Consider the following 11,534-nt stretch of genomic DNA (forward strand, 5'->3'; position numbering starts at 1 on the left):
TTTCAAAATAAATAGCATGTTTATAGCAAACTAAGTAAAAGGCCTATTATTGGGTTTTGGTGAACCTGGTGTTCTCTAACTCTTGATTTGTTTCCTTTATAATCAGTAATTTCCAAGTGAATGTTAAGTAAGGGTCAGTAAGTGTGAATTACCCCGAGCTATGTGGAGTGTTGGAAAAAATAAGATCAAGGGGTCATCAAATGAAGTTCTAGTTTAAAATAAATTAATTCTAGCACAGATCAATTTGTTTAGATATTGTCCAGCCAAAAAATTCATTCCTATGACCTGAGCCAAAGTCTTCTGACTTTGTGCTTAGTTGGCTTCCTCCTTGTCCCTCCCATCCAAGAACAGCATGGACAGCTGTGACCCAAAACAGGGTGTGTCTCTGGCTATGGGACTTAGATGCCACACTCTAGATTTTCTCTCCCAACATGGCATTTGAGGTTGAGATCCACATGTTGGCTTTGCTTCCTGGGCAGCTGGGAGGTTGTACAGGGTCACAGGGCTTCTCACAGGGGTGCACTGCTTCCCCTTCCCACTGGCCTAATTTCCCTCTAGGGTAGAAGTGACACATTTCTGTTCCCCTTGCAGATTGCTCAAAAGTTTCCAAATGATCAGGTGGGGTTTTGCCTTGGACTGATGCTGTATTTTGGGGACAATTTCCACAAGGGAGAGGCACTTTACATAACCATCAGCCTTGTGTAGGCTATTATTGCAGCGTTTTTCAAAACTATTTGCCAACGAGTTGATTTTTTGAGTCTTTATGTTTGTATATACACACACACACACGCGCACATGCTACAGGATGTTATTTTCTGCTTCTTTTCACTTTTAACCCATTGGTCATTCACTTGTTGACTTGACAAAGACATACTGAGTGCCTGCTCTGTTGCAGACAGTGTCTCTGGATTGACAAAATGTCTGGTCATATGACTTAGGAATATGGCAGAAGCACTTTGGAGAAGTTTCCTCTGAGATCATTTACTTTGAATGAAAAAATAAGGTGGTCATCAAGCAGTAATGTATTTTCAGGACTCAAAAAAAAAATAAGTGGGATTTTTTTTTTTTTTTTTTTTTTTTTGAGACGTGGTCTTGCCCTCTCCCCCAGGCTGGAGTGCACTGGCGTGATCTCGGCTCACTGCAAGCTCCGCTTCCTGGGAGCCATTCTCCTGCCTCAGCCTCCCGAGTAGTTGGGACTACAGGTGCCCACCACCACGGCCGGCTAATTTTTTGTAGTTTTAGTAGAGGCTGGGTTTCACCGTGTTAGCCAGGATGGTCTCGATCTCCTGACCTCATGATCTACCCGCCTTGGCCTCCCAAAGTGCTGGGATTACAGGCGTGAGCCACCGCGCCCGGCCAGAGTGGGAAAATTTTAAGATCCAGGCTCTTTTCCCAGCACAAGCCTTCTCAGTTGTGTGATTTTGAGTTAATCTGAAGAGTTTGGTGTAGTTTCATTTGTTCTTGGAGTACTATAGGAATCAGGTTCCTATGCTGAAACTACACCAAACCCTTCAGATAAATGTCAAGGCTATCTTACATGTTTGTTGAATCCAGAAGATCCTATGGCTGTCATATATAAATTATCAGTGATATAATCATAAAGGATTTCTAACTTTTAATTTGATTTTATGATTTTTGTACTCCTCTCTGTAAATGTAGGAGATAAGAAATTGTTTTTCTCCATAAATGAAAAAAATCTTCAATTTATAGCCCAAAGACATGTCTTTGTCTTTTAATCCCTATGCCAATATTACCCTCTTGGGGCTGTTTTCTGCCACTCTCAGGACTAGGTATTTATGTTTTCCTGAAAAAATGGTGACTCATGAGACCAACTCTTCTCATTGAAGACTCAAATGTGGTAAGATCGCTATCAATGAAACTTTCCACATGGAAACTGGTTTAAAACATTTATAATGATCAGGGAAATGCAAATCAAAACCACAATGTGATACCACTTTACTCCTGCAAGAATGGCCAAAATCAAAACATCAAAAAATAGTAAATGTTGGTATGGATATGGTAAAGGGAAACATTTCTACACTGCTGGTTGGAATGTAAACTAATACAACCACTATGGAAAACAATGTGGAGATTCCTTAAGGAACTAAAAGTAGAACTACCATTTGATCCAGCAATCCCACTACTAGATACCTACCCAGAAGAAAAGAAGTCATTATATGAAAAAGATAGTTGCACATACACATTTATAGCAGCACAATTCACAATTGCAAAAATGAGGAACCAACCCAAATGCCCATCAATCAACAAGTGGATAAAGAAACTGTGATATATATATACACAATGGAATACTACTCAGCCATATAAGGGAATGAATTAACAGCATTTGCAGTGACCTGGATGAGATGGGAGACTATTATTGTAAGTGAAGTAACTCAGGAATGGAAAATCAAACATTGTATGTTCTCACTCTTAAATGGGAACTAAGCTATGAGGATGCAAAGGGATAAGAATGACACAATGGACTTTGAGGACTCAGGGTGAAAGGGTGGGAAGGGAGCAAGGTATAAAAGACTACAAATTGGGTTTAGCGTATATTGCTCGGGTAATGGGTGCACCAAAATCTCAGAAATCACAACTAAAGAACTTGGTCATGTGAACAAACACCACCTGTTCCCCAAAAACCTATGGAAATAAAAAAATTTAAAAATATACAACTGCATTATCTTATTATTTTAACACTTACTTGAATATAAGAAAAACACATGGCCGGGCGCGGTGGCTCAAGCCTGTAATCCCAGCACTTTGGGAGGCCGAGACGGGCGGATCACAAGGTCAGGAGATCGAGACCATCCTGGCTAACACGGTGAAACCCCGTCTCTACTAAAAAATACAAAAAACTAGCCGGGCGAGGTGGCGGGTGCCTGTAGTCCCAGCTACTCGGGAGGCTGAGGCAGGAGAATGGCGTAAACCCGGGAGGCGGAGCTTGCAGTGAGCTGAGATTCGGCCACTGCACTCCAGCCTGGACCACAAAGCGAGACTCCGTCTCAAAAAAAACAAAAACAAAAACAAAACAAAACAAAACAAAACAAAAAAACAAACAAAAAAAAAGAAAAACACTTAACACTATAAAACCAACAAACTTGACAGAAAGTGATGGAAAGTCTCATGTTGAAGAGATACAGTGGTGGGCTAACTCCAGATGTTCTCAAAGGAGTTTTGAAAGAAATACTTTAATACATCCATACATATATATCAAAAAATAGACAGAACGGAAACTAGTTAAGTAAGGTAGAAATAGAAAACGATCATACAAAATAAAACTGATTAAGCACATGTATTATCAATATATCCCTACTTTCAATCATTATGTTAAGTAAACATCTATTTTTTTAGTCATTGTCTGGGGAAAAGTGTCCTGTTGAGGCTTTGTGTTTCTCTTCCTATGCTGCACATATGTGATGTGTTGATAAAAAATTAATTTGCTAGCCAGGCACAGTGGCTTAGGCCTATGATCCTAGTACTTTGAAAGGCCAAGGCAGAAGGATCAGTTGATGCCAGGAGTTCAAGACTAATGTGGGCAATCTCTACACAAATTTAAAAAAATTAGCCAGGCATGGTGGCGTGTGCCTGTAGTCCCAGCTTAAGTCTCATATTAACTTAATTACAATGGGCAATATAGAGACTTGAAATTTTAAGCCATACATCCTCTGGAGAATATTTTTAATCTTAACACCTCAATTTTTAAAGAGAATGTTTGTTTTTGACTCAGAATGTTCTTGATGTGAACTATCAGGACTAGGTTATAGAACCCTTACATATATGAAGTCTTGAATTCTGCATGAAATTTTTAGTAGTTTAGCTGTGACTCAGCTAGAAGTAGGAGAACACTCTAAAGAGTCTGATATGGTTTGGCTCTGTGTCCCCACCCAAATCTCATGTTGAATTGTAATCCCCAGTTTTGGGGGAGGGACCTGGTGTGAGGTGATTGGATCATGGGTGCAGATTTCCACCTTGCCGTTCTTGTGATAGTGAGTGAGTTCTCATGAGATCTAGTTGTTTAAAAGTATGTAGCACCTCCCCCTTCACTCTCTCTGTCTCCTTCTCTGCCATGTGAAAATTGTGCCTGCTTCTCCTTCACCTTCTGCCATGACTGTAAGTTTCCCAAGGTATCCCCAGTCATGCCTCCTGTGGAACTGTGAATAAATTAAACCTCTTTTATTTATAAACCACCCAGTCTCAGGTATTTCTTTACAGCAATGTGAGAATGGACTAATACAGTCTGCCTTTAAAATGTTTTTTCTACTGGTTTGATCACCAATATCCATGTTTTGCTGTTTAAAGAGAAATTATTTATCAGAGCTCTAGAGCTAGAACAAAGCAAGTTTTATTAATCTGGGTTCCACCAATTAAGTCTGCAAAATTATTTATTTGTTTGGAATGGCTTTACTGTTGCATTGTTTATACAGAAAAATTTTGCTACTTTTCAAATTAGTATGCAAAAGTTTGTAGTGTCTTATTTATCTATTTAAAATCCATTTTTTTTTGAGAAAAGTAAAGTTCTCAAACTTCTCAATTTAATTCTGTATTACCAGATGTTGCTAATTATGAATACGTTGTTACGCTCTCCTCTTTTTCTTCCATGTAAGTTTTAAAATATATTTTTATTATGACTCTTATTTCATCGTATTACAGTATCTAGCACATGTCTTTTCCCTCTTAGATAAGGCACGATTGAATTCGGTCTTACTCAGTTTTTTAAATCTGGAGTAGTGCTTTGCATAAATAAATATTTGTTGAGTGAATAACATTAACTCAATAACAATAAATGTTTGTGAGTGCTTTCAATAAATATTTGTTGAGTGGATAAAGGACAGAATGATGACTAGTCTCCATCTGAAGAGACTCTGAGGCAAGGGAGAGTGTGAAATGGTAACAGACTGCAACTAGGAGTCCCGAGGTGACAGTTTCACCATTAAGGGAAGAGTAGGTAGTTTGGTAGTGAAGGCAAGGAAAGTGAACTTGACTTTGCAAAAAATTAGGTTAATTCTTCCTAGGTTAATACTTCCAACTCCTAGGAAGTATTTAGAGAGTTCTGCGGTGTTTTCAGTTATCAGAATGATTGTGCGGGGTGGGGGTTGTCTGACTGCCAATTATTGGTAGGGAGACAGGAATGTTAGATGTCCCCATGTATGAGGAAGTCCCACACATAAAGAGTTTCCCAAATCTCAAACAGCCCCTGGATATTCTGCTGGATTTTCAGGCTAATGGGCCACATTTTTGTGTGATTATCTGAGCCTAGACCAGTGTTTCTCAAACTTTAATAGGGCTATGAACCACTTGGGAGACTTTGTGTAGTGAAGAGGTTTTTTTCTTTTTTTTTGTATTTTTAAATTGATATATCATAGATGTATATATTTTTGAGGTACATGTGGTATTTTAATACATGTATACAATGTGGAATGATCAAGTCAGGTAATTGGGATGTCCATTAACTGCAACATTGATCCTCTCTTTGTGTTGGGAACATTACAATTCTTCTCTTCTAGCGATTTTGAAATCTACAATAAGTTATTTTTTATTATAATTTCCCTACTGTATTATTGACTATTAGAACTTATCCTTTCTATCTACTTATATTTATGTAATGAAGATTCTAATTCTTCAGGTCTTATGTGGGGCCTGAGAGTCCCATATAACCAGCTCCAGGTGATGCGAAGACACTGGTTCATGGGCCCCCCTCTCAGAAGGTGTGATTGAACTGACCGAGGTGAGTCCTGTGCATCTGGAGCATTGAAGGCTTCCTGGGCTGTTTTAATATGCAGTCATGGTTAACAATTACTAGCCTAGAGACTAACTCTTTTTCCATATAAACACAATGTATTTTTTACACGGTTTTATGTACAGGGAATCTTTTATGACACCATGTAAATGGAAGAAAGGCTGTACTTTGATTTGTTCTGAACTGTTCCTAAGAGTTTTTCACCCTTTGGAAAGAGGAGCCCCTGATGGCAAGACCAGTCATAGTATTTGAGATGTTAATTCATTCCATCTGTATTGGTAGCTTTTGAATTCACAGTGATCCACTTACCTTGGTAAGTTTTTGATTCTTTTAATGGGGCTTCCCTAGTATAATCATGCCCAAACATTTATATATTTATATACATATCTTGATTTACTTTCTTTTTATTTCTCATTTATAATACCATTAATAATTATGTTGATTTTTTAAAAATATGTGGGCAGGGAGATTATTATCTGTCAATGTCATTTTGGGATATTAGTGGGGGAATTGGATCTGATAGAGCTGAAAACTTCTGAATCAGAATGGAGGGCAGGGGAGCGCCATCAAAGGCAGCAGACTTGAGGAAAGGGGCTTTGGGCCATAAGAGAACTGAACACAGTGTCTTCACCTGAAGGTCGGTGGATGGCTTCGTAAGTCTCATTAAAATTATGCCTTTTTTTTTTTTTTTTTTTGCTTTTAGACAGTCTCACTCTGTCACCCAGGTTGGAATGCAGTGGCACAATCTTGGCTCACTGCAACCTCTGCCTCCCCAGTTCAAGTGATTCTCATGCCTCAGCCTCCTGAGTAGCTGGAATTACAGGTGCACCACCACGCCTGGCTAGCTTTTGTATTTTTAATAGCGACAGGGTTTTGTCATGTTGGCCAGGCTGGTCTCAAACTCCTGACTTCAAGTGATCTGCCTGTTTCGGCCTCCCAGAGTGCTGGGATTATAGGCATGAGCCACTGCATCCGGCCTAAAATTACAACTTTAAATAACAAAAATTTAAATCAAAAAGGAAAAAGCCCATAATCTGACTGCCTATTCAAATGAACTATTTTCATTTCTCTGTGTTTCTTATCCATGTATGTGAAAATAAAAAATAATATAATTGTAGAGTAGATATGACTTTGCATTTTTTCTATTAATATTGTGGTAAACACTTCCCTTTTAATGACTGTATTATGTTCTTAGAACAATGTCTTAACAATTTCTCTAATTAAAACTGAAAATGGTTTTAAATGTTTACAATGAATAACATTAAATATATATTTGTGTGATTAGAATTTATTTTTATAGTGGAGAGATTATTCCTTTAGGGAGAATTGACAGGAGTGAGATCACATGGTCAACACCTATGAATATTTTTATGGTTCTAAAATGTGTTGCCACATAACTTGCTGGAAGGGCTATACCAAATGCAAGTTGGCTTTTAAAGGTCAAACTTATTTTGATACAAGATCAACATATGTGCCAACGTCTTCATGTTATGAATGGGCCAGGCAATCACAAACCTCAGCTCTTTTCATTTTGGTCATATTTTTTTTTTTTTAATTGTGATGTAGTCTTGCTCTGTCATCCAGCCTGGAGTGCAGTGGCATGATTTCAGCTCACTGCAACCTCTGCCTCCTGGTTTCAAGCGATTCTCCTGCCTTGGCCTCCTGAGTAGCTGGGATTATAGCACCCGCCCCCACACCTGGCTAATTTTTCGATTTTTATTAGAGATGGGGTTTCACCATGTTGATCAGGCTAGTCTTGAATTCCTGACCTCAAGTGATCTGCCTGCCTCGGCCTCCTAAAGTGCTGGGATTCAGGTGTGAGCCATCACGCCTGGCCCTTTGGTCATAATTTTAAAGTAGATCCCCTCTTCTCTAAGGCACATTTTGGACACACTGTGACCCAAGCCTCAGGTATGATTGTTTCCATCCTTCTTTTTGCCACAGCATACGTGAGAGGGCTGAGGCTGTAATTTTACTTGTGTATATGCATGTTAGGCCTCAATTTACTTCATAATCTACAACACTTGAGAGGATTAAAAATGAAGATTATGGCCGGTGAGATGGCTCATGCCTGTAATCCCAGCACTTTGGGAGGCTGAGGTAGGAAGGTTGCTTGAGCCCAGAAGTCTGAGACAGCCTGGGCAACATGGCGATTGCCATCTTCACAAAATATTTTTAAAATGAGCCAGGTGGCATGCGCCTGTAGTCCTAGCTACTTGGAAGGCTGAGGCGGGAGGAGCCCTTGAGGGGTTGAGGCTGCCATGGGCTGTGATTTTACCACTGCATTTCAGCTTGGACCACAGAATGAGACCTTGTTTCAAGAAAAAAAAAAAAAAGAATGAAAATTACACCTGTGAGAGGTGACAACATGCTAGCAGCCCCCCATCAAGTCCAGCAGGCGCTGGCTGGCCGCGCCAAGTGCAGGCCCGCTGAGCCCGCCGCCACCTGTAACACAGGCTGGCCGCGTGCAGCCCGAGCTCCTTGGCTCAGCCAAGAGGTGAAGGAAAAGTGGAAGCTGGTTCCAGACAAACCAAAGCTCCCAACTCTGAAAAGTCGGGGGTTGTTAGAGAGCCCTTTCCCAGAAAGCCTGACACCAGTGTCTTTAGTCCCGGGCTGCACTAGTCGTCTTTAACTGGCCGACAAGTGCCCGGTATTAGCCCCTGAATTCTAAGGAAAAATAGGACAGAATAGCAAGTGAAAGGGGTCAGATGGTACTCACTGCTTGGCGACAGGCGATAGTCTCACCGCTTGGTGATAGGCAATAGTCTCACCGCTTGGCGATAGGCGATAGTCCCATCTATCCTATCTATCCTGACCCTTGCCCCCTGGGTCCTAATGCCTGCCAGATAAACTTCCTCTAGCCTCTTTTCTCTGAGGCTAGTCTGGCTTCTAAAAATCACTCCCTGTCTCTGGTGCTTTTCTAGTTTCTCCTATAGGAATGATTTCCAGTATAAACTCCAGGACTCTGTTACCTTCCTTAGGCACCCAGGCTCACCAATTAGAAAGACATAATTTTTGCCCAAAGCCCCGTCGTAGGGGGGACTTACCTGGAATTTTAGGATCCCTCCTCAGATGAACAGGCCTAATGAAAGCGATTCCTGAAGCTAGGATATGGGGAGCATCAGAAATTGTATCCTTCCTGTTCATATAAGTGAGGACAAAAGGTGTCACTCTTCCAACCCTGGAGATCCCTTCCCACCCTCAGGGTATGGCCCTCCACTTCGTTTTTGGGGCATAACATCTTTATAGGACACAGGTAAGATCCCGATACCAACAGGAGAGTGCTTAGGACTCTAACAGGTTTTTGATAATGCGCCTGTAAGGGCCACTAAATCCAACCTTCCTCGGTCCTCCTTGTGGAGGAAAACTAGTGTTTCTGCTGCTGCGTCAGTGAGTGCAACTATTCTGATCAGCAGGGTCCAGGGACTGTTGTGGGTTCTTGGGCAGAGGGAGAAACAAAACAAACCAAAACCACGAGAGGTTTGTCTTTCAGATGGGAAACACTCAGGCATCAACATGCTCACCCTTGAAATGCATCCTAAGCCATTGGGACCAATTTGATCCACAAGCCCTGAAAAAGAGGTGGCTCATTTTTTTCTGCACTAAGGCCCGGCCCCAATATTCGCTCTCTGATGGGGAAAAATGGCCACCTGAGGGAAGTATAAATTACAATACTATCCTGCAGCTTGACCTTTTCTGTAAGAGGGGAAGCAGATGGAGTGAAATACCTTATGTCCAAGCTTTCTTTTCATTGAAGGAGAATACACAACTATGCAAAGCTTGCAATTTACATCCCACAGGAGGACCTTTCAGTTTACCCCCATATCCTAGCCTCCCTATAGCTCCCCTTCCTATTAATGAGAAGCCTCCTCTAATCTCCCCCACCTGGAAGGAAACAAGCAAAGAAATCTCCAAAGGATCACAAAAACCCCCAGGCTATCGGTTATGTCCCCTTCAAGCTGTAGGGGGAGGGGAATTTGGCCCAACCCGGGTACATGTCCCCTTCTTCCTCTTTGATTTAAAGCAGATAAGGCAGACCTGGGGAAGTTTTCAGATGATCCTGATAGGTACATAGATGTCCTACAGGGTCTAGGGCAAACCCTAGACCTCGCTTGGAGAGATGTCATGCTACTGTTAGATCAAACCCTGGCTTTTAATGAAGAGAGTGCAGGTTTGGCTGCAGCCCGAGAGTTTGGAGATACCTGGTATCTTAGTCAAGTAAATGATAGAATGACAGCCGAAGAAAGGGACAAATTCCCTACCGGTTAGCAAGCCATCCCCAGTATGGATCCCCACTGGGACCTTGACTCAGCTCATGGGGACTGGAGTCGTAAACATCTGTTGACTTGTGTTCTAGAAGGACTAAGGAGAATTAGGAAAAAGCCCGTGAATTATTCAATGATGTCCACCATAACTCAGGGAAAGGAAGAAAATCTTTCTGCCTTTCTTGAGTGGCTATAGGAGGCCTTAAGAAAATATCTCCCCTGTCACTCGACTCACTCGAAGGTCAATTGATTCTAAAAGATAAGTTTATTACCTAATCAGCTGCAAATATCAGGGGAGAGCTCCAGAAGCAAGCCCTGGGCCCTGAACAAAATCTGGAGGCATATTAAACCTGGCAACCTCAGTGTTCTATAATAGGGACCAAGGGGAACAGGCCCAAAAGGAAAAGCGAGATCAGAGAAAGGCCGCAGCCTTAGTCATGGCCCTCAGACAAGCAAACCTTGGTGGTACAGAGAGGACAGAAAATGGAGCAGGTCAATCAACCTGTAGGACTTGTTATCAGTGTGGTTCACAAGGACACTTTAAAAAAGATTGTCCAATGAAAAACAAGCCGCCCCCTTGTCCATGTCCGCTATGCTGAGGCAATCACTGGAAGGTGCACTGCACCAGAGTGCAGTGGTTCTCTGGATCAGAAGGCCCCAACCAGACGATGCAACAACAGGACTGAGGGTGCCCGGGGCAAGCGCCAGCTCATGTCGTCACCCTCACTGAGCCCCGGGTATGCTTAACCATTGAGGGCCAGGAAATTGACTTCCTCCTGGACACTGGCACAGCCTTCTCAGTGTTAATCTCCTGTCCTGGATGACTGTCCTCAAGGTCCATTACCATCCAAGGAATCCTGGGACAGCCTGTAACCAGGTATTTCTCCCACCTCCTCAGTTGTAATTGGGAGACTTTGCTCTTTGCACATGACTTTCTTGTTATGCCTGAAAGTCCCACACCCTTATTAAGGAGGGATATATTAGCCAAGGCTGGAGCTATTATCTACATGAACATGGGGAACAAGTTACCCATTTGTTGTCCCCTACTTGAAGAGGGAATCAACCCTGAAGTCTGGGCATTGGAAGGACAATTTGGAAGGGCAGAAAATGCCCGCCCAGTCCAAATCAGGCTAAAAGACCCCACCACTTTTCCTTATCAAAGACAATATCGCTTAAGGCCTGAAGCTCATAAAGGATTACAGGATATTGTTAAACATTTAAAAGCTCAAGTCTTAGTAAGGAAATGCAGCAGTCCCTACAACACCCCAATTCTAGGAGTGCAAAAACCGAATGGTCAGTGGAGACTAGTGCAAGATCTTAGACTCAATGAGGCAGTAATTCCTCTACATCCAGTTGTACCCAACCCCTATACCCTGCTCTCTCAAATGCCAGAAGGAGCAGAATGGTTCACTGTTCTGGACCTCAAGGATGCCTTCTTCTGTATTCCCCTGCACTCTGACTCCCAGTTTCTCTTTGCCTTTGAGGATCTCACAGACTACATGTCCCAACTTACGTGGATGGCCTTGCCC

At 41.9% G+C, this 11,534-nt stretch overlaps 1 long non-coding RNA gene across 1 annotated transcript in view; it reads right to left on the reverse strand.

The window, feature by feature from the left end:
- The window catches only part of LOC114678379 (uncharacterized), an 81,283-nt gene extending 72,693 nt beyond the window's left edge, over positions 1 to 8,590 (reverse strand). Inside the window, exon 1 of the long non-coding RNA XR_013417266.1 lies at positions 8,460 to 8,590. This is a non-coding gene — a long non-coding RNA (uncharacterized LOC114678379). The remainder of the gene's footprint in view (positions 1 to 8,459) is intronic.
- Positions 8,591 to 11,534: the final 2,944 nt, after the last annotated feature.

This window comes from Macaca mulatta, chromosome 5, assembly GCF_049350105.2.
Source record: "Macaca mulatta isolate MMU2019108-1 chromosome 5, T2T-MMU8v2.0, whole genome shotgun sequence".
NCBI lineage: Eukaryota > Metazoa > Chordata > Mammalia > Primates > Cercopithecidae > Macaca > Macaca mulatta.